Source organism: Mauremys mutica, chromosome 21 (assembly GCF_020497125.1).
Source record: "Mauremys mutica isolate MM-2020 ecotype Southern chromosome 21, ASM2049712v1, whole genome shotgun sequence".
Classification (NCBI taxonomy): domain Eukaryota; kingdom Metazoa; phylum Chordata; order Testudines; family Geoemydidae; genus Mauremys; species Mauremys mutica.
In genome coordinates, this window is record NC_059092.1 from 5,767,347 (window position 1) to 5,793,486 (window position 26,140).

The 26,140-nt window shown below is 44.6% G+C and overlaps 1 long non-coding RNA gene across 2 annotated transcripts; it reads right to left on the bottom strand.

Moving 5' to 3' along the window:
* Positions 1–1,610: 1,610 nt before the first annotated feature.
* Positions 1,611–24,567, bottom strand: LOC123354358. Of its 2 annotated transcripts, none has more exons than XR_006574737.1 (3): positions 24,438–24,567; positions 4,148–4,365; positions 1,611–3,335 (listed from the first exon to the last, which is right to left on the bottom strand). It is a non-coding gene; the product is annotated as an uncharacterized LOC123354358 (long non-coding RNA). The 2 variants fall into 2 exon arrangements; XR_006574736.1 differs by lacking the exon at positions 24,438–24,567 and adding an exon at positions 19,426–19,614.
* Between the last annotated feature and the right edge of the window lie 1,573 nt (positions 24,568–26,140).

Consider the following 26,140-nt stretch of genomic DNA (forward strand, 5'->3'; position numbering starts at 1 on the left):
CCCCACCAGCTCTGGGAGCAGCTCCCAGCGGGAGGCAGAGGTGAGACAGTAGCAGCCGGGTGCCTCATGAATTTGAAGTTACAGGCAAAGCTCCCCAGCTCTAAAATGCCTTTCTCCACCCATCACCCGGCCCATACTGCTTCAGGTCACCTTAGAGACCCAGCAGCCATCAGATGGCAGCAGCTTTCAATCACAGTTTCCCTAAGCTGAATTTGAACCTGAAAGCTAAAGGTCAAATGTTACTAATCCCCTGAGTCAGCCAGTCCCTGCAAAGATTGCACAGTTAAAGAGATACTACCTACAAAATATCTGCATGCTCCTATTCAGGGCAGAGTTTGCTCTGCCACACTGTCACCCCATGTACCCTTATTTCTATGCGCCTGTTCCATACGGGATCATCCACTGATCTTAATGGGACACTGCAAGTGATCATGCGTAATCATCACACCGCATCGTTCATATCTGGGTTTCTCAGGCTTATCGGAATGTGCCGGAGACACTGAGATTTTGTAAGACCTAGAATGAGCTGTCCTCGCACCGTTTTTGTTTCTGTTTCACAAGATGGAAGCAAAAAGCGCAGATTTATTTTAGGTTTCAGAGTAGCAGCCGTATTAGTCTGTATCTGCAAAAAGAACAGGAGTACTTGTGTTGTTCCAGCAACGTCAGTATTTTTGGATGGGGTTAGGAGAGATTTCATTTTCACTGCACACTATCTGCACACCACGTCTGGACTATATAGCCATGCAGCTAGAGACCCCTTGTCCCCCTACCATGCCGTATTTCGGAGGTTTTTGTTTTTAAATAAACATTCAATCAGCCATATGCACACAACTGCAAGACTAATTTACATGGACATTTACCGTGACAGCACATGTAAATCAGGAAACTGTAGACATATGTATGTGCAGCTGACTGGTATATGGAAAGACACAGAAATGACACAAACAACTGTGCCTTCAACTGGTTTGCAAATCTGGCCTACTAATCTTGATAAGTCTGACGACCAAATGTCCAAACCTCTGAACAGCTCATCATGGCTACTGTTGTTGATTATTATTTGTATTCCAGTAGTGCTTCAGGGACCCAACTGAGATCAGGGAGCGTATAGTCATACACACTGCCACTAATATCTTACAGTCTAAACAGACATCAGGTGGGAGGGGAAAGAGAAGCACAGAGAAGTAAAGTGACTTGCCCAAGGTCAGTATGTCAATCGCAGAGCCAGAAATAGAATTCAGGTCCCCAGAGACCCAATAAACCTGTTTGTTAAATCATAAAGCATTAAAAGGTTTCCCCTCCTGCACTCTTCAAATAAGGCAGCGGTTTCCCGATATTCTACTGATTTGCTTCGCATCCAGGCCACTTGTTCAAATAGAGCCCAGGTCAGTAATGACTGAGAGTTTCTGATTTAATGGTTGTTCTTAGCCCATGTAGCATGAGTTCAGTGAGTGTCAGTTCAGTATCCAATGGACAATTCTCCATATGATCCCAAAATACTACCCTGGTGGTCATTAGCTGTGCCCCATATGGGCAGTCGCTGTAGAGGCCAAGGCTAACAGCCCGTGGAGACTGACACCCCTCCACACACACGTCTGTCTTCACATCGCCCTCCCAGACTGAAGAAGCGGTACACGTGCCTGTGCTGCACTGCTCTCTCCATCCCCATCCATGAGCCCTACACTCACATCCAAGAAGGCACAGGGCGTCTATATGGAGAGCATTAGCAACAAGTTGCAATTGTCCAGCCCTTGGAGCAGGCTGGCTAGCTGGCACTGGTCTCGCATTGCCTCTTGTTTTTCCCAAGTTTCTGCTCGATTTCTTTGGTGCATGTGGCAGGCCTGGGAATGGGACTCCCTCCCTCCTGCCTCATTTCCCATGTGTAATCCAAAACCCATCCCGATGCAATGACCACAATCTGTACTGTGCATATTCCAGGCATTACTGCTAAGACCCAAGATGCAGTGGGTACTAAGCCAGCTGGCACCTTTCCCTCCCCTCGGCTTTCTCTCCACAACCGTTCTGGGGCTCCCGCTGGACTCACTCTGGACCCACACTGTTCCTGGTAATGCATGCAACCTGTTCTAACCAATGTGAGGCATATTTGTGAGTTCGGAGCAACGGTCGACTGCCTGATATTTCACATTTCTCACTATAAATCTGGGTAACGCTTTATTTTAATTACTGGGACATTTTCTAACTTTTATTGTTTCTGGCAAAGGCATGTGAAATGAGCTCATTCATTATATAAGGCATGTGAACTATTTCTTCAGGGGAAATGGTGTTCTATACAATTCCTACCGTCCAACGTGATGCCATTCACCCCACTGCTTAGTGTCATGAAGCATCATGTAGGCTGGGAACAGTGATCTAACCTGCTCCTGAATGACAGTGGCCTGGGCAATAAATGATCTATCTATCCACCTTACTACATTTCTAATGCATCCAACACCATAGCGTCTAGGAGGCAATACATCACGTGTTTCTTTCATGTCTCTTCCTGCAGCTCTGGGAATGCTGCCTTGAGACATTACTCTGATAGCAGACATGGGTCCAAACTGCAGAGTTTGGATCTGAATTTCCCCAGCGTTCAGGGGTATTTGGGTCTTGCAATTTTGAGAAAGGCCCATCCTGGTATGTGAGCTTGCAGGAAGGGGTGAGTAGTGAAGCAATCCAAAAGATGAGTGCCACATCCGGACCAGGATTTAGGAATACAGTGGGTAGAGACAGTAGGCAGGGCACACTGCAGTCAGTCAGTCTGGGAGCTAGAGAAAAACACAGGGTTTGTTCGTGTCCTGTAGCCTTAATGAAGAATCCCCTTTGTATCATTAAAGCCAAGTCCTGTCGCTTCTCTCCTGTGAAGGATCCTACAGGCTGGAGACTGGGACTGACTCTCCAGTTCCAACCAGAGGAGTTACACTGCAGCAAATGAGGCCCAGCATCCCTAGGCCTGCTGCTGCTCCCTCAGCAGTCACTGGCCACAGACTTCAGAGAGAGATTAAGTCGGACCCTCTGTGTTCAAAAGGAGGCAGAAAAAGCGCATTGAGGGCCCACATCCAGCAGGTGCTGAGCACTCAGTCAGTGGGAAGTAAGAGCATTCAGTATCCTGTAGGATCAGACCCTAGCTTCTTAGCCAATGATTTGAGGATAGACAGAAGGTGTCATAACGTAAGCTACCTCTTGGCAATCGTTTGGGTTTAGGAATTGACTCCTGCCCTTTATGCTGTGGAGCAATGCATCTCCCCTTGTCTGTGCATTCCAGCTCCTCCTTGTTCAGACGATACCTTCCTTGTTCATATTGCTGAGTTTAAGATGATGGAATTGGCCACTTGCCCAAGCTGGGGAGGGAGGAAAAAGCAGTTAGCGTAATGGAATGGCTTTCTGACTTTCTGAATAAAGTAAGTGAAAATCCCATGCAGATAGCACATGGCGTGTATAATGACTCACGCTCCACATTTTCACCAGGGGAAAATTTAAGGCCCATGTTCAAAGTTAAAAGATGGAAATTTTTATAAAGACATCCATGGTAATATGTTACCATCTGTTCTGACATAAAACAACCTAATGGAGTAAATTGGCTGATTTTTTCCCTCTCTTTCTGTGGTAAGAGTTTTCTGTTTTATAGATGAGGTGTGCATCTCCGGACTGGAGAGATACTAGCATATACAGTCCAGCCCAAAGAGACTGGATGTTTGGTCTAACTGCCTACTAGCTAGCATATGAATTTAAGCTCTTAAAAATAGGAGAAAAAAAGCCTTAATTTATAGAATGGAAGATTAAACTGTGATCAACATTGGGGCTCATCTGTGTGTGCCTCAGCCTGAAAAAGAACTTTTGCTTGAACAGCCTCCATATCTTCTGATGGGAAGATTTTACAAAAGTATTTTCCATCCCTTGCGAACCAAGCCACTGAGCAGTCAGATAAAACATATGTAATAATAATAAAAATGTCCATGTTTTGGTTGGAGAAACCAGAAATCCTTTTCAGCAGCCTTCCTGTTTCTCCCCCACCTCCTTCATTCTTTCTAATAGATTCATAACAACGCATAACTTTTTCCTTCTGCTTTTAAGCAAGAACATACATTTCTTTATTTTCAGAGAGTTGAATTCTTGGAACTCATATTATATGCATTTTGCTATTTTTACCCACCCTGCTCCTTCCTGTATCCATGGAGTTTCAGCAAAACATTGGATTCCAGTCTCTAATGACATAACCTTCCCCTTTCCTTCCTGCTCTCGAGTTGCCTCTCATTTTCTTGCTGGGTCCGCTGGCTTCTCTGATTTTGAGGTTGTTGTTTTTTTTCTTTCAAGTTTCTTCTTTTCTTTTCTTTCTCTGCAGTCCGACTGGGCACCACCACTTTCCCTCTTCTTTACAGAGGGAAAAGGAATGTTATGTACACATCAACAACTAGTTTTTTAGAATTAAACTAAGTGGGACAGATTCTCTTCTTACACCAGGGTAAGTAACTCCTCTGACTTTAAAGGAGCAATGGACCAGATTCTGCTCTTACGCCAGCATAAAACTGGAGTAATTCCAAAGTAGTCAGTGGGCCCCATTCTCATCTCGCATTGCTCCGCTGTAATTCAAGAGAACACAAGCGGAAAGTCAATGGAGCTGCTGTGGTGTAAAATTGGCATAAGAGAGCTCAGAAATAGGACTAACCACTTCACTGGTTCCATCTGAGTTTGCTTATTAATAGTGGGATATGGGCCAGATACTTTGTAAATCTGTAGTGACTTCATGGGCTTTACTGGAATTACTCCAGATATACAGGGATGTAACAGATCAGAATCTGGCCTGATCTGGCCTTTCCATATGCAAAATATACTTTGTTAGGGCCGTACCTCCCTGCAGGAGATGGAGGCATTTATGATGCTAGAAAGTTACAAGGGCTCTAGGGCAGGTTTCAGCAGATTTTACTTGTGCATGAGGTTTCTAATTAATTAAAAATAAAACATAGCTGATTTAGCTGTTGTCACAACGTACAGGATTTAAGGCACCTGACAAGATGCATGCACTTTGTCCACTTCACAGCTCCAGCACAACCCATACATGTTATTAACAAGATGTTAATTCAAGCGAGTGGGAACACAGACAAACCTATGCCACGGGAGCGTCTTTCCCAGGCATACCTAGCATTGTATGCGCCCCAGCATGTCACTGCAAGTTCTGCTCCCATCCTCGGCTGGCAACCTCGAGGAGGGTGCTTGATATTGTGGGTTAAGGCTGTCCTCTGTGACTTTGTCCTCAAGCTGGAAGCTGTCAGGGGCTGTCATTCCTGATGGCATCACTCAGAGGCTCCTTGTCAGATTTGCTCTCAGTGACGCATTCTCAAGGAGACAGCGTCTCCGGTTTCAGGGGCACTAAAGTTTGGCCATCCGAGCTCTGCAGTGACACCTTGCCAGGAGCCCCAAGCCCACACATAGAACCTGATCCCACCATGCGCTGAGTACTCTCAATTCCAATGAAATCAGTGGCTCAGCATCTCACACGATCAGACCCCTTCATCTGCACAGCCGAACGTGCAGCACAAACGTACAGTCCATGGAGGTTACATGTCCCAGCCAGCAATGCTCTGCCTAGGCTACATGGCTCCAAGCCAGAGCACTGTGTGCTCCTGGCATGCGTAGCTGCCCCAGGGAGCACCTCCATGTTAAGGGGGAGGGTGGCCATATAGGCCATACCGTAGAACTCCCTGGGCCACTTCTGACTCTTGGGTCATGCTTTGAGCAGCCCTGTGAACACGTAATGTTTTTCACAAGAGCTCATTCACCAGAAAGTTCATATCTGGGTCTGGAGTTTCCCCAGAGTTTGGGATTGTTCCGGTCAGATGGCTACAAGAGCGTGGTCGAAGGTAGATACATTAGCTCCAGGTTAAGCAGGTCCCTTTTCCCTGGGTAAGATAACAGGGACTATTCCAGAACACTCAGGAGCTTTCTAGAACTAATTAAGGCAGGCAGGCTAATTAGGACACCTTTAGCCAATTGGGAAGCTGCTAGAATTAAGGCTAATTAGGACACTCAGTTTACAAAGGCTCTCACTCCAGTTAGTGAGGTGTGCGTAAGGAGCTGGGAGTGAGAGGACGTGCTGCTTGAGGACTGAGGAGTACAAGCGTTAACAGACATCAGGAGGAAGGTCCTGTGGTGAGGACAAAGAAGGTGTTGGGAGGAGGCCATGGGGAAGTAGCCCAGGGAATTGAGGCTGTATTAACTGTTTCTCGAGCAGTGATCTGTATTATTTCAATCCCCCTGCTTCCCCTGACTGCTTTGCTGCTCCATGGCACTGTTTCCTCAACCAGATGGGTGCATGAGGCTGGGGCCTGGTGGTGGATGTTGCTTTTGCAGAATCGTGTGAGTGTTGCTAATCCAGTGTGAGCATTGCTTTCCAGGCTAGATTCTGTGCTCAATTACACCGGTGTAAATTGGGATGACTCACATCTGAGTAGCTCAGTGGAGTCACTCTGATTTATAGCAGCATACTGAGCACAGGATCCACTGCAGAGCAAGCATAGAAATGATATAAAAAGTGGTGTACATGTTACATTGGAAGCCTGGTTTGGATCTCACTCCTGATTTACACTGATGTAAGTAATTTCACTGTAGCCAAGAGGTTCATTAATGTAAATCCAGCTTAAGTGCAATCAGTGTACATTGGTTAAAAGTGGGTGTAAGTGGCAAAGTAGTGTAACTTGTATCAATTTGGTGGCTGTGCAATGGCCATTTTGTATTCAGTGGGGATTATACTTAACCCCGGTATCAAGAGACAACTCTGTTAACATCAATCCAAGTTGCGTCTGCCTATACTGAAGGCTGAATTCGGCCAGCTTAAGGTGTGATGTAAGTGAAGTAGCTGGGACTGATTCTACTCTCATAGTGTAAATCAGGAGTAACTCACTGACATCCCTTGAGCGACACTGGTGTAGCAGAGATCAGACTCAGGACCACTTTTTTACCTTCAATGCTGTCCCTACTGCCCCTTTCAGCTACCTTGACATGTAATTCACATCAACAATCCTTGCTCACTGAACAAATTGGTGCAAGTTACACCACTTTGCTGTTTACACCTTTTACCAAGGTCACTGCTGAATGTGGCCCATATAGCACATTGCAGGGCTGAACTTGGCCCTGATACATCAAGTCACAGACACAGATTTTGTTTTCATTCAAGGAAAAGCGAGCCCCAGAGAAGATAAATTTATTCTGGTCCGCATAGCTACAGTTCCGGACACTTTGTTCCCAGCAACCTCCACCAATAACTGAGTAACCAAGAGGTTCCACCTGACTCATTTCCAGAGGCAGATGATGAACTGAGATTGTTTGCATTGTTCTCCACCACCTGAGCGAACAGCCATCTAGATTTTTTTTTAAAAGGGATTTGGCTGCTATAGGGTTTAATCAAATAGAAACATCCACTGTTTGTGCAACTTCAAAGTGTTATTTGAAAGCACTTCATGTGGATCACAAAAGTTTCCTCATACTTCCACATCCGTCTCGTTTGCCAATACTATTGCAGAGCTGTCTTCCAAAGGAATCTGTCTAAACAAATACACAGGCAGAATGGAGCATTCCCATCTGCTGGACCTCTCCACAGCTGACATTTGGTTGTGACCATCACCTCCTAATGTGTGGATTTCACCTCCAACAGAAGATGGTGCCAAGCATGTTCTAATTTCCATGTGTAATATTTAACTTGGAAAGGCTCAGTGACAACTGCAGAGTAGAAGGTAACAACCAGTTTGAATTGCTATTAGCATGCCAGAAGGAGGTGGTGCAGGGGGAGAATACAAGACCCAATGAGCTGTGGACTGTGAGTAAGAGAGAGGTCATCTCTGGAAAAAAAAAGAACATGATCCCAATGAGATAAATGGTACAAGAATAACCAGGAGACAGGCTAGTTGTGAAGGGTAGAAGTTACAAATATTCCACGTCAGCACCTAACTGGGAAAGACTAAACCTGCTATGGGAATTCCAATTAAAGAAAGAACTCTGGTGGCTGGCACAATGCAATATACTCAAAGAGAGAGAATCATTTATAGTAGCGCAACGTAGTTGCAGCATTCTGGTGGTAAACTGGTTCTGAAGTATTATTAGCTGACGCGCCAGTCAGCCAATGGGAGGTAGTTCTGATGAAAAGCTCATGATTTGTGTTTTCATTGGCTGAGTGCACTCACCCTCAGACACCTGTTGAAGGGGAGTTGTGTAGATGGAGCTCTGGAATGAGTCAGAACTTCCTTGTGCCATCTTACTCCTGAGGGTGACTTTAGCAAGCAAGGTGGAAAAACAACTGCTTTTTTATTCGCCTCTGGACTTTAAAATATTGTCTCTCTTGGCTGTTGAGTTAGCTCTATTAGCAAGATACGAGGACCTGCTCTGGACACTATCAGAAGTGGACCACATCACTCAGCACTTCCATGCTCTGCTAGTAAGGCAACCAGAGGATAGATGGGGCCATGCCAATAAACATTTACAATGTGCTCCCCAGAAGAAAGAGAACCTTGGGGGGGGAACAAACAGACAAGTGCTTAAAGGATTTATTTTGGCATTATTGTAGACTGTGTTAAAGGTGCAACGGTCTTTCAGCAAAGTGAACGGGCTGAGGAAGAAGAAAAACATGGTAGTGCTTCTGACTTTAAAGACAAAATTGCTCTCTGGTTACATTCCGGCAGCTCCACTGAAGTCAATCGGGGTGCAGATGAGGGGAGAATTTAGTCCTAGGATCTTGGAAGAAACTATACATTAAGAAGGTGGTGACTCAGTTTAATGCAAATAAAAGTCTGGGCAAGATGATCTAGAAACTTGTAGAACAGCAACGCCTTTAATTAGGGGACTGATGTCAATGGAGCTACACTAAATATCTGGTCCCTATATTCCCACCATGGCAACTTCCTTCTGCTTTGCCTGTGGATGGAGTCATGGTCTGGGAGTGGAGGTGTGGATGGGTTGGAGCCAATGATGCAAATATACCGATTCACTGGCCACTTCCCACCCACATGACATCTGTGGACACTACTGTAACCCGCAGGCTACCATTACACAGCCTGGGAAGAGTGGACTCTCTCCCACTGCACCCCCGGGAAACTTCCCAGTGCCACTGCCAATTTGCTGGGGCTCAGATCAAAGGGAAGAATTGGGCCTAAAGTGCCTGAGACATTTTAGGACTTTCCAGCAGCTCTGTAAAGGAATGTAGAAAAGAGGAAGAGAACCAGTCTGCTTGAAGAACAGTGAAGCAGATTCTGAGACAGAAGGGAATGGGAGAACATTCCGCTTTCCAGCTAACTGAGGTTGCCAGCCCAGCAAAGAAGCATCTGGTGGAAAATAAATTGGTAGTGTCCTCCATCTAAGGGCTGCAAAGCACTTTTCAGAATTTAGCCAGGCAAAGCGAAGCAGAGAGAGGTATAAAGCAACCAACCCTACCCAAGGACACAGAGCAAATCTGGAAGAGAGCACAGATTTCCTGGAAGAGAGCACAGATTTTAACCAGTCGCCAGTGCACCTCCATCAAGCCCACACATGAAATGGAAACTCACCACTAAATGAGAATCAAGGATCATAATGCAAGAAAGAGGATATAGGAAAGACAAGTCAGATTCATCCAGCAACTCACTTAAGCCACAACTTAGAACAGGAAATTTCAGTCAAACTTTCTATTCCCACACCAGGTTAAACCAATCTCAAACAAATACATTTAAAAGCAAGAGCCTTGAATGGAAAAAACAGTCTCTCTCTGTGCCACCCACTACCACAGAGATCATTGTTTGTTCTTGAAGACTATTTCCCTTTGAAATGTGATTTCTATTTACTGTCCTAGGCACTGGCTTCTGCAAATCCCAGCATACCCCCGCAAACCTAGCAGCTCGTGCGGCTAGCAGAAGCCAAAGAATGGGGAGCCAAACATTCTGTGCTCTACATAAATTTATGGTGGCATCTCAAGATTGCTGTTGACCCCAGGGGATTAGGTAGGGTTCTAAGTCATTCCCAAAACCAATCACATACTCTAATTTTTTTACTACTACTTAGAAATCCACTTCTCCAGTCTCCATCAAGCAATAACATCAGGGCCACAAATATTGCCATGGATTTTTTTTTTCAGATTCTAGCTGCATCTTTAAAGGGACACTGTCAACATCAGAATTACCAGACTGGTCCAATGGTCCATCTAGTCTAGTATCTCATTTCCGACAGTGGCCAGTGTCAGCTGGTTCAGAAGAAGGTATAAAAAATACGGTAGGAGGCAGTTATGGAATAACCTGCCCACAGGGAAAGTCTCTTCCCAACCCCCAGAAAGTAGAGATTGGCTTATTCCTTGAAGCACAAGGGTTTATTGCACTTCCAAAACTCTTGCTTTAATAATTGTTACTCTAACTCTGGATATTCTTATTACCATATGAATGTACAATTCTTTTCTGAATCCCGCTAAACTCCTGGCCTCAATAATAGCCTGTGGAACTCCTTGCCACAAGGTAACTGTGACTTCTGCTATCTAGTTTTAGGCCCAATTTTAGACTTCCCCTCCAAAATGGGGGGTGGGAATGAGACGGATACAAGTTTTAGTTTCTTTCAATTTTTCCTGTGACTTCATTCCCAGTGAAGGGTGTCAGATTCAAAGCCCTAGAGATCGGAGTCCTTTGTTTATCTACAAAACAGGTTTAACACAGGTTGTGGCAGGGTAAACTTCACTCAGGGCCTGTTCCATCGATGTGCTTCAATCCACGATGATTTAGGGTATGTCTACACAGAGATAAAAGACCAACGGCATAGCCATGGCTGGCTTGGATCAGCTGATTCAGGCTATGGGGCTAACAATTGCTGTGTAGACATTTGGGCTCAGGCTGGGACCTATGCAGGGTCACAGAGCTTGGGCTCCAGGCCAAGGCCGAATGTCTACACAGCAATTTTTCAGCCCTGCAGCCCGAGCCCTGCAAGCCTGAATCAGCTGATCTGGGCCAGCCGCATTTTTTTAAAACCTCTGCATAGACATATGCTTAGACTGAGCGACCAGCTCTAAAGGCAAAAGTTTCATTGCCTCCAAGACCATATAATCCACAGCTCTGTGCTGAGATAGCTACCAAAGGTGCCAATTAGGGGCCAATTGTGTCTGTGGTTTCATTGACATGGATGCTTGAGAACTGAACTGAGATCATCAAATTCATTTCACATGGGTCACTAAAGAGCAAGCAGAATGTAGCACCTTTTGATTTCCACTAACAGACTGGATTTGAAACTGCAACCTACCAATTAAAGTCTCTCATTCAATTATCAATGCACTGAGCAGTTTTACAAAAACCTGGTAAGAACAGAAATGCTTACATACATTTTCAAAATGTCAATGAAAATGTGTTTTAATCTCTGTCCCCCTGGGAGTTTTGTATTATTCCCCTGCACACCCCAGCAGCAACATCCAGAAAGTGCATGGGAACCAGAAAAAAAAAGCAGAATAGAAGACACAAGATGGTCATTTTTACATCATCCACATACAGCAAAATGCTAAAGAGAAACAAGCAATACACATTGGGAAAAATATTTTTTAATATGTATGTTTTATGCAGCCACTGTTCCTTTAAAGCTGGATTGACCCTTCCTTTCTTGCCTCAAGGAAAAGTGCAGTTTCCCAGGTTCTTACAATAAAGTTTTCTTGGGAAAATCCTCATTTCGAAAGCGTTGTTTTTATGCTTTTGGTTCACTGGTCATGTGATTCTGCTGATGTTTTAATAATATTTTTATTCCAGGCATGTTTATAATAATCCATCCATCCTATTTCCTACAGTATCTTCTTCTAAGGATAATTATATCAATATGCTCCTGACATTTTATAATCTGAGTGGTTCCTTTTTTCTAGGCTTTGTTCTCACTTGGGAGATTCAAAACAAGATTTAATTGTACATTCATGGCCCTTGCTATTTTGTGCAAAGGCTGCTGCATAACACAATAAATAACCTAATAAATGTTGGTAGCCTGGGATTATTTTGCAGAGCACTGTTTTTAAAGCTTCCAGCTTTTGTTTTTAAAAAAGCTAGAATAAAAAAGATCAGTAGACATCGGTCACATTTTGCAAGGGGAAAAAAAATCATGTATGTATTTTGTCTAGTGTCACTTTCACACCAAGAAGTGATGCAAAGGAAGCTGTAATTGGATGTTGTATGAAGAGCTGCTGATACATATCCAGGAATACTTGATATTGCATTTAATAAAGACCTTGACAAGTGCCTGAAATATTTAGGTGCAAAGAGAAACTGCCCAAACGTGGCTTCTTATTAAAATTTGTTTATTGACACTACTGAAATCTTATTCTCTTGGTAAGACTGACCAGGCAAATTACAGGGTCTTGCTACTACAACAAAGAAATATTATAGAAAACAAGGCCTCACTCTCTCTCCTAGCTGATGTTCTATTTATAATATCATCTGCCTACCTACCTGGCTGTTTCTAATGTGCCTGTCATCACTTGGTCCATATTTAGCTCATTCAGGCTGTAATTACTACCCTTTTCTATTATTACCTAGCACCTAGAGGCCCCTGATGAGATCAGAAACTCATTGTGGTAGGCATGATATTACCAATGGATAATTCCTGCCCTGATGATTTACAAATAAACAGTGTGAGGGGAAACTGAGGCACTGAGTAGTACCATGACTTGTCCAAGGTCACCCGGCAGGTCATTGGCAGAGCCTGGAATAGAACCCAGACTTTCTGAAGTTCAGCCCAGTGATCTAACTATTAGACTGCCCTGCATCTTGCCCTCATTTTTCAATCTTAAAAGAGATGTGGTGGCTCAGAATAACAGAGAGCCTTGCATGTAATGCAGTGTTAATTTCTGCTGATGTTTAAGGAATCTGCATGCCCGATGCCTGACTGTCCCCCACATAGAGACTGTCTGTTGGAGCGTCGGCTAGTCTCCTCAGAGAGGCTTGTTGCTTAAAAATCAAGTTAGGGGAAGTGTAGAGTTGTTTATAAAGGAAACCAGAAGAGTCTTTGATGAGATACAGTCTCCCTCCCTTCCTTTCTCACAGTGCTCACTCTAACTTAGTCTGCAGCAAAGGATTTTTGGTCCTATCCCCTGTTTCTATATGGTGGTCATAGGCTTTCCCAGGGGTTCCACCCAGGGCATAACATGCAACTAGCAACTCCCCCATCATAGATACATTTAGCAGGCATATAAGGTATGCGTGAGTGCTCTAGTCTGTCTCTAAATAATTAACAGACAATACACCAGTAGGTGGCACTCAGGAGTATGTAGGACAGTGCCTGGGTTTTCCAGGGCAATAAAGCTGCTGCGTGTACATGGTGAAATGGCTTTTGTGCAGCTCGTCACAAGGAACTCTTCACTGAGGGACAAGCCCCTTCTGCAATGACACTGTGAGAGCGCACATGGGGTAGTGATAATCAGAGGGACTCTGAATTACCAGCCATCCTGCCCAGCTCACTTGTAAAACTGAGCGGAACTGGAGCTGGATTCCCCCACTTCAATCCACTGCAGAGGTTAATAATCCTCAGGGAGGCCGGTCTTCGCTAACCAGTTCTCCCCTAAGTGCAAGGGCAAAAACAACTCACTGAGCAATTGTAGGAGTCCTGTGGAAGTGGAGTGTCCGCAGGCTCCTGCCTTATTCAAGAAGGAAATAGGCAGTGTAATGGTGTGCGTCTTTGAGATCACCCTACTGTTGAATCCTGAGACACTGAGCATCATTGGCCAATCTGGTGCAATACAAAACAGGCTGCCAGAGCTCTGCTAGTATTAAACTTGTGTAAGACTGGATTTACCTCCCACCAGACAACAGAAGGGTCTGTTAAGAGTCTGGTAACAATATTTAGAAGCCTGATGTCAGGCTTCATTGGCCCACAATCAAATACCTAAGATGGATTAGACGAGCTGCCCTTTCGTTCCATTATGACACCAGGAGAAACAGATAATCTGAGGTGTGAGCGTGTGGCAGGCATGTCTACTGCTGTCTCATCCTCATACCAAATGGGTTTATTGTTTCTGTGGGGATGGCTGGTAGGCTGAAGCCAGAAGTTCTGATAACCTATTAATAGGTTATCTAACCACACTTTGATACTATATTCTGCAGAAATTAATATACTGAGTTGAAAAATAATACACACCCACATTGTCTAAAAATAAGCACTAAAATTTCCCCTCCTAGTTTCCTTTCTTAGTCTCGTTTCCTCTGAGCTGATGGCACGATTCTTCTTTTTCCTTCGGCTTCTTTTTTTTTCTTAATCTTCTCTCCTATAAGACTTCATCTGTTCTGGGTCATTGACTGTGCTGGGAAGCCTGGCTTAAGCATGACTCTAGCTTTGGGAAGTTATAATGCCTTCTGCTAGACCAGCTTGAAAGTTGAGAAGACATTGGCTGGAGTAAGGAACTGACTCTTCTGAGCCAACAAGATATACAGAGTGCTACAGTTACAGTGGATGTAGAAGTCATTGTGTTGCACCAGACAAACAGGAGTAAATCCTGGAGTATTTTCTGCACTACACATGCTGTGTTTAGCTTAGAACATTTTAACTCCCCTCACTTCAGTCCATTTAAAATTCCTACAAAAAACAAGAAGCCAATTTAAATACTAGAAGCGTATTGACTATGGATTGCTTTAAACACTCAGATTTAATGTAGTCCGGTTTTCTGCGAACGCATATTAAGAGCACATAGTGCTTAGAAGCTATAAAGATGGGGCCATAATTTAGCAAGAACGCTGAAGAAACTATTTGCAGCCTTTGCCAAACAGACAAGCCTTAAAAAAAAAGGAGGATGACTGGGGAGGAATCCAGATGGAGCAGTCTGGCACAGCAAGGTAGCAACCCCACAAGACTTCGGGGCAAGTTCTGTACATTGTACTGAAACAGTCAGACCTAACACACAGCAGCTTGACTGTGGTGACCAAGGGACTCAGTTCCAGAGCCTGGATTAGAACTCTGGAGTTCCAGGTTCCTATGCTCCAGCAGCACCAATTCAGATATTTCTTAGCAGGCAAGGAGGGATGAACAAATTCTGGTTTCTCTCTTCACCCCCAGCGGGGACCTCATTCCCCCATGTGGGGAGTCTCCCTTCTCTCTACCACACAATCCATGAGCCGGTACTGCCAGGAGTCAAGTTCTTAGTGGACTCCCCTGCATCTCACCCCACCGCATAGGAACAAACAGTTCAACCCAGCTACCCTCGGATGGAGGGGCAACCAGGCCAAATTTGAATGGCATTCAAATGGCATTGTGGCCCCATGCATCAGACCCCTGTACAGAGGGGCGCTGGGGTCAAATTTCAATGGTGGTGTGTCCATGCAGCCGGAGCAATGCTCTGGGCCACTCCAGCAGCATCCATACTAATTTAGTACCACTGCTTAAAAATGGTCAGGCCATGCCTGGCCCCACTGGCTCCATGGCCTATAGAAATTTGAGCAAATGCAAAACCTCCAGGGGGCATATTTTCCCCAGCACCCATCTCTCCAGCTGGCGCCATTGCTATGCTCACATGGCTACGTGATATGTAATTTAGAGACGTTTGTCGGGGCAGGGACCATCTTTTCACTGTGTGTGTTAACGACATCTAGCACAATGGGGCCCCAACGCTGGCCTAGGCGCCGCTACAAAACAAGCAAGAAAATACCTCATGTTAGGAGGTCTTAAGCAGGACTTCCCTGGTGCATGGGCCTTGTGCTGACCTTTGGCACAAGGAGTGAATTTCACACTCAGGGAGGAATGTCACGCTGCCCAGATGTACCCCTTCACCCCCAAAAGCAAAACAAACACTATAGAAACTCATTTTAGCAGGACTATTATATATACTGTATTTAAAGTGGGTCAGGAGACCGGCAACACGCCAGCTGCTAGCACGGCCAAGAGAGGGAAAAGAGCAGGAGGAGGAGAAATATGAAACAAGTTGGTCGTGGTCTCCCAATCTGAAGCAGACAAGCCTATTGTAAGCTGTCCCCATCCTGAGGATAGGACAGCCTAGGCTGATTTATGAGCACAGTATTTATCACTATCACACATGAAATACATTACAGTCAGAAATAATTCTCCCAACACGCACAGGCTCCATTAAGATAAAAGGATGCCTACAGTAAGCTAAGTGGATGCTTGCAGTTAGAAGCACCATACCAAAGCCAGAATGTGTCTTTTGCACCACAGAGACCATTTATTCACACAACTATCCAGCACCCAACAATACCCTGGAAGCAATGAGATCCAGGATAGCACGTTCCAGAAGGAGGTTCCTCCCATTCCTTTAAAGTGAATTTAGTGCTGCTGAAAGGTTCTGGATCGAGAGCCCTTGGGAGTGAGACACTAACGGAGATGAAGGCGGCCCTTATCGTTAAGCCAGAGACCTGAGTTCAGTTCACAGGCCTGCCACAGGCTCCCTGAATGATCTCTGGTGATTTACTTAATCTCTCTGTGTTACAGTTTCCTATCTTTTAATAGGCTAATACAATGGTTCTCAACCTTTCCAGTCTACTGTACACCTTTCAGGAGTCTGATTCGTCTTGCATACCCCAAGTTTCACCTCACTTAAAAACTACTTGCTTACAAAATCAGACATAAAATAAAAGTGTCACAGCCACACTATTATTGAAAAATTGCTTACTTCCTCATTTTGTCTGTATGAAATTTTAGTTTGTACTGACTTTGCTAGTGCTTTTTATGTAGCCTTTTGTAAAACTAGGCAAATATCTAGATGAATTAATGTACCCCTTGGAAGATCTCTGCATACCCCTGGTTGAGAACCACTGGGCTTCCTCTACCTAGTTCCTAGATTATAAAGCCAGAAGGAACCATTGTGATTACCCAGTCTGACCTCCTGGTCAGAACACAGGCCAGAGAACTTCCCTGAATTAATTCCTAAATATGAACATTATTTAGAATGCAAACTCTTAAGAGCAGGTACTGTCCCTTTCGCAGTCTGTGCACGGACTAGCACAATGTGACCCTGATTTTGGGTGTAGATGCTAGTTATTACTGCAGTATAAATGTACAGATCTTGTACGCCATAAGCAAGCTTCTCCAACAGCTCCACTTATACCCTCTCAAACCGGGTGAGGCTTGAAGGGTATCTCAGCTTCCACTGCTGATTCCATCCTTAGCTTCAATGTGCCAGTTTTTATAATTCTCAATTATGTGGTTTCCTGCCCACTAGAATCCAGACTGAGACTCATCAGCTTATTTTATACAGGTCATAAGTGAGCCATCCTCTCTGTCTAAGCCATCTAGTCCTACAGGGCATGTTACTAAATAGACAAATGTATCAATGATTGGTTTTGAACCCTGGAAAGTTACTTTCTGCTTAAGTTTTCCATTTGAGTTGGACAATCTTCTTCACTTCCTGTCCTAAACTGCTGTATGACATCATGGCACACTGTTCTTGCTGCTACATTCCACCTTGCAGGTGGCCATGACTCAGTGATGCATTGATGACTGTTCCATCGACTGCAATGGAACTATACCACTTTTCACCAGCTGAGGCTCTAATTAGGGGAGTTGAAGGGGCAGGGAATGGGTTCAGGGAAAGAATCTCTCAGAGGCCAGTTGGAGCAAATCCATTCAAGGCTTTAGAAAGAAGAAGGGCAATTTTTAAATAGATAGGGAGCCGGAGGAGATATTTCAATGGTTGCACTGCTTCATATGTGACACGGTGGCATACAAGCTGGAATATGAAAAGTTTAGGTTCCGGAAAGTCCCAGAGATGGGAGTTGCAAGGTGAGAGGAAATGAAGGCAACATGTTCTGTAAGACCTCTAGTCAGGTGCCACTACTTATGGGGGCTGGTATTAAGGACGGGGGGGTGGGGGGGGCTGCTACACTTCCTGGCTTGAAGTCATTTCCATCATATACAGGGTTTACAGTTTGGTTCAATGGCTCTCAGCACCCCCACTATGCACATTGTTCCAGCCCCCCTGCCATTACTGCAGTAGTGAGCTGCATCCTAAGTGCAGGAACTGCTTGATCTCAGTTCAGTGGACTTAAGCCAATGTAAATAAGGCAGACTCAGGGCAATATAGGTATCTGATACAGTGAAGTAGGCATTTATTTTTTCCAGGTCACATCTGATTAATCACATGTAAATATCAGTTCTCCTGAGTCAGTCACAGTTTAGGCTTTCTCTTCCCAAGGGTGAAGCCAATGATGGGAGACTGAGAGGTTGAATGTAGAAGGAAGAGTATTTAGAAAGGGAGGAACACATTTTGCATATATGTTATTGAGATTTGCATTAGTGCAATATAAACATTACAATATTAGGGTCCACTCAAAGCCCACTGAATTCAGTGAAGAGACTCCCATGTACTTCAATGGGCTTTGGATCAAACCCTGATAATGGAGCTTGCTGTAATTTAGCACTCCAGCAGGTACTCCATCCAAAGCACATAATCCAAACTGAGGCTCTTAACCACACTCAGCAATGCACTAAACAGACATTCTTCCTGTGAACAACCTTCTCTTTTCAGCTAATTTTATTACATACTGCCCCAGATAACTAATTCTTTGTGGTATTGATGGGATAATAGCACACAAATAGGGAGGTGGGTGTTTCTGTCAGCATTTTTGTCCATCAGTTTAGAGTTTTCATGACTGTGGAACAAGTCAAGTGGCCTTTCAGCAATGACTGAAGCCATTGCTTAACATTGTACCAAGGCAGGTTTAAACTGAAGAGCCGCACAAAGCAAAGGAGGAAGAGCCCAAGCCCCTATGGCCCATAATACTCCACAACAAACACACACACATATATACGCAAACACAATACCACAACAAATCAAGACTCACAGGCAAGCTCAGTAAGCATAGGGAGAGTAATAAGTGCATATCCCCCACAGGAGAATCATGGGTTGGTCCACAGAATCCAGGGTTTCATGGCCCACCAGCCCCTGAATCTAATCATTGTTTAGGATCCAGACTGATCTCTCCAGGAGAGTTTCGGTCCTAGCCCTCAGCAGCACCCCAAGATTATAGTGGAAGTTGAGAGTTCGATTTTCCCTGCCTCACTCACGCATACTCATCCCACACATGTATCAGGACCTGACATAACTAAACACACACTTGTGGTGAGGGTGCTGGACTGGGACTCAGGAGACCTGTATTCAATTCATAGCTCTGGGTGTCCTTGAGCAGCTGGCGCCCAAAATAAGTAGTCAGTCAAAGGGTCTCCCCCTCCCCCGACTGCCCAAAGTCTCCCATTCCCCCAAAGACAGCAGTTACTCAGATCTTCTCCTCAGCTAAAATGTCGCCTCAGTAGGCAGAGCCCTCACAGTTAGCCTTTTCCTCTCAAAGGCAACTCCGCCAGGTAGCATGGCCCCCATCAAGGAAAGACACCCCTGCTGGGCAGCACAGCCCTCTGGGACCCCTCCCTCCAGATTCCTCCCCTCCTCCCTCCGGCCATCAAACTCCTGACCAGGCTGCATAGCCCCAGAGCTTCCCCCCTCCCCTGACTTCCATTCCCTCTTCCTACCAGGCTAACTTGCTGCCTGTGCTCTTCACAGGCAAAGGCTGGAGCTGGGTAGTTTGGCTCTTTCCAAAGCAGGCCCCTACTGCAGGACCAGAGCCAGCAGTGGGTATCTGCACTCAGGCTACCTAGACTTAAAAAAAAAAAAGAGACTCCAAATAGGCCTGAGAAAGTAGCTTGTGAGCATGCCCAGTCTCAGCCCTGCCCTCATTGTTCCAGTGGAGGGAGGAGCTCTTTTAGAGTTTGGAAATTACTAGTTGGTGAGTTTTGCTCCTCCCAGGCACTGCTGGAGGGGTGAGAGTTGTCTGCTTCTCCATCCCTGAACTTCACTAGCAGAGAAAGGGGGGTTTGTTTGTTTGTTTTTAGAGAAACAGAGAAGGGGATTTGAGGATTTAATTGGTGTGGTTTAGCCCCAATTAGCTTCTAGTTACCAGCTGCCACGACTTGGGCCAGATTTTCACAAGAATTTAGTACTGTTCTGAGCTCTTTTGAAAGTAAGGTCCTGGATCTCTGTGTGTCTTGGTTGCCCATCTATAAAATGCTCCGTTTCTCCCATCCTTTGTCTTTCTTATCTACTTTTATTGAAAGTTCTTTGTGGGAGGGATTGTCCCTTACTATGTGTACCTATACCCCCGGCACAGTGGGGCCACCACCTCAGTCAGGGCTGAAATAAAATATTAATGTACTGAGAGAACCAATATATCCAACGACCCCACTATGGAGATTATCTCTAAGGGGAAACAGACAGGTCCAATCTAAATTGACAACAAACCTATGTATGTAAACTGTGAAGCCAGGGGGCTCTTAATAGCCATCTCCAGTCATGGGAAGTTGATGATGACTGAATGCACCACGCTCTCTCCACTCCATCGGCCAAAGGCAAAGTGATCTCTTCTGTGCACGTCGTGCCAGCATGGCGTAGGCAGGGGTGCTCATAAACTAACAACACGTGCAGAATCTTTTCACGTAATAGTAACAGTCCCCTGGTGCCATCATCTGCCATGGCATTTCATTCACACAGAACACTTGTGGGCACATCACATATGCTTTGCCACTCAATGTATTTTTAAATGTTTCCCAGGCAACTGTTTCAATACAATATGTCTACTTGGCAACCTTGGTGTGCCCGCAAATGCCATGCCAGTCTCCCTGATCCTCTTTTTAGGTTTTTCCATCCTGGCATATAAATGTCAGCAGGTGTGATTGTGTGTAAAGAGCCACGTGGCACTGAACTTTCATTATGCTCTGAAAAGGTGGACTTCCTGAATGGGAGATGGCACGTGTATCATAGACTAACGATCTATGACCATCTACTCTGAAACCTGCATCCCACCTTCAAAGTGGATGGAATACCATAGTAACACATGGTCATGGGAGCAAGCAGGCAAGCACCCATGCCTGAGCAACAGCTGCAGGTTTTATGTTGGGTTCATAAGGCTTTCTCCGATTCAGATTTTGGCCTCCCATCTCTCAGCATTAGACAGCAACCCCTACCTACCATATTGGTGTGATAAGATTCCCTCCAGATGCTCAATGGACACCACTCCCTCCATGGCACCATTACTGGTGGATGGATGGATGGATGTGTCATATGGTGCGAGCAGAACAAGCACAGAAGGGGAGTGAGGAGCAGAATAGCCAAATATGTCATCCCTGAGGCATCTGGATACCTCAGACACAGACAATCAATCAGAAGAGCATAGAAGAAAGGGACTAGGCAGTCTTTAGCACCAACAAAGTGCTGGCTGCTCAGTGCTGGAGTTCACCTACCAGTTGCATGTCAGGTGTGCCACAATTTGGAGGCAAGCACTGTTGGTGCTTCAGCAGCTAGGCCTCGTAGGCACTCGTTCCTGTGGGTTCCCCATACCACTCAGAGACATGGTTAAGTGAAAGGGTATTTTACTAGGGCGCTAGGAAAGGGAAAAAACACCAGATATCCTAGATACAGAGGCTTAAACAGTTGTAGTTCAAAGTGAGCAACAGTGGTCCTTGTTTGGGACCTTGAGGGCAGGCCACTTGAGAGACAGGGCTCTTGAGGCCTATTGCCTGGGGCGCCTTCTCAAGTCCAGTTTCTATTCAAGCAAACAGGAGCTTTCCAGGCCAGGATCACTTGTCAGTGTCTCTCTCACTGGGGCCCTGCTGCTGCTTCCTCATAGTACCCCCTCAGACCTGCACTCAGCTGTAACCTCCAACATTCATACCATGTCCCACACACAGCTCTGTCCACTGTTCCTAGGGGTTCCTCTCTGCAGCTCCTGGCTCACCACGTGGCTGCTGCTTCCCACAGAGCCTGGCCATTTCTTGTTCAGGATCCTTCTCCTTAACTGGCCAGGGAAAAGGGAAGGGCAGTGGGAACAGGGATGAGGGGAGTTGTACTCTCCTGCTTGGTAGCTCCATCACAAAAGAAAAGACTGGGGTGAAAAAAAATGAGCCTCACGCTGGGCTCTGAAGACCAACTTTGGTTCTAGTCAGTCACCAGTGCAAGCAGGGTCCAAACTAACTCATGCTTCACTGAAGACATGCGACTCTACCCCTAACACTAGGGCAGGTCAGCAAAAATGCCTCTATTGATCTTATAATAATTCTTAATCAGGAAACGGCAAAAATGAGATTCCACATCAACTTCCTTCACCTGACTTTGCTAGAGGCAGATTTGTCCAGCTTTGATAATTTAATGGCTCTGAATTGTGCAGCACCCTTACTGATGCAAAATGACATTCTCTCCCATTCCACCAGCCCCATGGACCATTGTGACTCTCCAGTGCTAGATGTAGTCCCTCCAGATCATGCTTCAGGCACTTTGGCAGGGGAGGCTTACCCTGATGCTGCCAGTTCTGTAACTGTTCTGGCATCAAAGACAGAACTTCAGTCTCGAAGGGTGTTTTTGTGGCACTTGTCAGTACAACACCTAGAACAATGGGACCCTGATCCTTGATTGGCGTTGAATAACTTTTCATACACACTAAAACTCACCAATATATTTTTTCTAAACAAATTGCAAATCAGTTTCTTGATAAATCATAGCTCAATCTCAAAAACTTTAGTTCTCTCTCTTATATAATAACCATCACTATAGATTTTACAGTATCTAAGCTTCTAGCCTCAACTATTAGCATATGTCCTCACCTAAAAAAGTTTTGCAATAAACCTACATTTCCTGTCACCTTCACAGTATCAACAATAGGCTATGCAAAAGCATACCATGTACATATGATTATATCGGTATCAGTGGGAATCCTAGCACAAATGACAGTGTCTTTTCTTCATTGATAATTCTAGAAGAACAGCTGAAACATGACAATTTTTCCAGGCTGTAAAATGCCTAATGCTCCAGGTTCTACACTGGAAGCACAACCCCCCTCCTGTCTGTGAGACGTTGTGTCTCCAACAGAGACCCTGTCCGTTACTTCAAGCTTTCTAATTCTTCCCAAATGCAGGAGCTCTCATTTAATGCTGCAGCTGTTGGGGAGGAAATCAGAAATAGCAGAAGGCGGATTAGTTGATAATGTACCAGTTCTTCCCCAGCAAATGCTGGCACCTGCGTTTCACATCCTCCTCTCTCCCCACCCCATGAAAAGATCACTTGGTTTGTTTGGCTGGCGATTTATAGGCTTTAATATTTGTGGAAATTTGTTGGAGCATTAGAATTTGTTATAGTAGTCCCTTCCTCTGCCCCCATCCCCACTTCATGGGAGCAAAAGTTAAAACTGAGGCCTAATTTATGTCAGGAATCAGGAACTATGGAAATCAAGATTAAGCATGTGCAGCCTGATGAGTATCTCCAGGGAGTAGATAAATGGCAGTCCATTGACAAGCATTCCCTTAGCTATATGGAAAGATATCTAGCTTCCAAACTCTCGGTCACTGGCTCAAATCCAATTGAGGATGGTGCTAATGATAATTCTTTGCATTTCTAGAGCACCTTTCATGTGAGGATCTCAAAGCATCACCATTATCACAGTTAAGTATGCCTTACCGCCCAGGCAAGTTGCATGAGGATTATTATCCCTCTTGTACAGCTGGAAGAACTAAGGCACAGAAGTAACCTTGTCCAAGGTGGCAGCACCAAGACTAGAACCTGTCCTGTTGGTCAGTTCTTTGCGCTAACCAGTAGATCACACTTCCTCTTCACGGAACAAAAATCATGACAACAGGTCATCTAGGGCCTGTGTGAAATAATGTGAGATTTCTCTGTGCAGGTCCTGGTGGATAGATGCCTGTATCACAAAAACAATTTGGAGTAGAGCCCTTGTATCTGGCTCCTGCAAGTGAGAGAAGTTAAGTTTAGATTGAACTAATTCCAGAGAAAGGCAGATTCAAACATGTTGAATGCGTGTAGGAGACAAATGGGGATGAAGTTCTCAAAAGAGTAGAATCAAATCTGTGAGTACTCATGGAAACAGACAGGCCAAGAGTGTAAAGCTTCACTGCAGGTGTAAGGCGGGTTGAAGTGTTACCCTAGGAACAGTACATTTGATACACATTAAATGCAAGAAAATTGAAGTACCGAGTTTATACAGTTTAATTCCCCAAAATGTCAGAAAATGCTAGGGCTAGGACTGCAGCAGCAATTAATGCTTTTTACTTTGATTTCTCCTGATTCTTTGGGTTTCCTTTAATGAGTGCTTCATTTTTTAACCCCTGACATGCCGTAAGTTTGATTTTCCCCTTCACTTATCCTCAGCTACATTACACCTACTGCAAATGTTATGGTATATAATTTATGACAAAAACAGTATCATATTAAGATACACATTTAACAAGAAAATTAATAATAGCTGCTGATTTATTGTTTCTGCCAATTCATATCTAGCAATGGGGACATTTTATAACATTACAAAAATATCAACTTTTTGAGAGAGGATTGTCCAGAGCAACACAAAGAGAAACACAGAGACATTAACACAAGCAGACATGGTCATACAAAGACACTACCATACAAGCTCAGACATTAACACAAATATGCTCATGCATGCATACACATGCACAGACATTAGCATAGTTGCAAATAAAGCTACCAGGGCTGACGCTGCCACTCACTCATATTGAAAAGGAGAGCTTTTGGTTTTCTAAAGCAGGAGATGTTTCTTTGCTGCCGCCATGTGGAGAATACTGGTAGTACAAATGCGAATGCTCAGCACAGTTGCCAAAGCTAAAAAATAAATGGATAAAAGAAACACTTTTTACATGGATTTTACAGTTGGCATGTGTTGCAGTGAAACATTTCTCCTGATTCTTTTTTATGCTCCCTTCTTTTATGAGCCATTGCACTGCAGTAATCCCCCCCCTTGTTCCCCTTCTCCTTGCTGTCCCAGGTCTATTTCACCTCATCCACCTCTTCTATCCCCATCGCTATCTTCCTCCCTACATCGATTATAAAATGATTTGTCTTTGTCATCAGCCCACCTGGTTCTGGCTCTGCTGAGTCAGAATGCACCTAAGGCCAGAAGGAATCACTGTGATCATCCAGCCTGACTTGTTGTATAACAAGCCATAGAATCCCTCCAAAATAACGCCTAGAGCAGATCTTTACAAAACCAGCAAATCTTGATTTCAAAATAGTCAGGGATGGCGAATCAGTCACAATCCTTGGTAAATTGTTCAAATGGTTACTCTCAGTTAAAAATTTAAACCTTATTTCCAATCTGCATTGGCCTAGCTTCAATTTCCAGCCATTGGATTGTGTTATACCTTTCTCCATTAGACTGAAGAGCCCATTATTAAATATTTCGTTTCCCATGTAAGTATTTATAGACTGTAATCAAGTCAACCCTTAACCTTCTCTTTGTTAAACTAAATTGAGCTCCTTGACTCTATCACTATAAGACATGTTTTCTAATCCTTTATCATTGACAGGACAGGCGGCTTCCAGGAATGCCATATCAGCTGACTGGGGAGCAGCTTTCAAATGCGAGCAGCACAGACTACAGGTGAAGTCTAAGACAACAGGCTTTAGTATTTCATGAGTGCGCTGGTGCCAGGAACCAAACACAAGGGTCCAGCCTACTAGGTGCCCAAGAGTATTTCTAGAACAAACTCAGGCTGTTTCTGTCTGGAGGCAAGGTTCATTTACCCTGACCACTAAGCACAAGAAATGCCAGAATTCAGGCATGGGGAGTCCTAGTATTTTTCCATGTATGACTTATTTAATGGCCCCTCATTGCTGTAATATCTGAGCACCTCATAATCTTTAATGTATATTTATCCTCACAACACCACTGTGAGGCAGGGAACCACTTCTTATCACCAGTTTACAGATGGGGAATTGAAATAGAGACACCAAGTGAAGTGATTTTCCCAAGATCACACAATGAAGCTGTGGAATCAAACCCCAATTTTTCAAGTCTCAAGCGAGTGCCCTCACCACTCAACCATTCTTCCTCTGTTTTTAATTGTAGCTCAGTAGGACTGGGTGGCTGGCAATATGATATGCTATCACCTGTAGGTTATACCTATCTAGGTGTTTCTGATGTGCATCAATCACTGTGGGATCTGAACACCATTTTGCTGGTTGAAATCTAGCCCAGGGATGCAGTGACTGAAGGTGGCTGTTCTGTAATTGCTATTTGGTGGTCTATGTGAAAAGTTATGGTGGGGAGGGAGAGCTCAGCCCAGTAACTTGTGGACATACCTAAAAAACCCATCAACACTGCAGTTAGTACTAATTGACAATCTGGTTGGCAACCTCAGCACAGACACTAAGGCCTAAATGGGTCCCGGA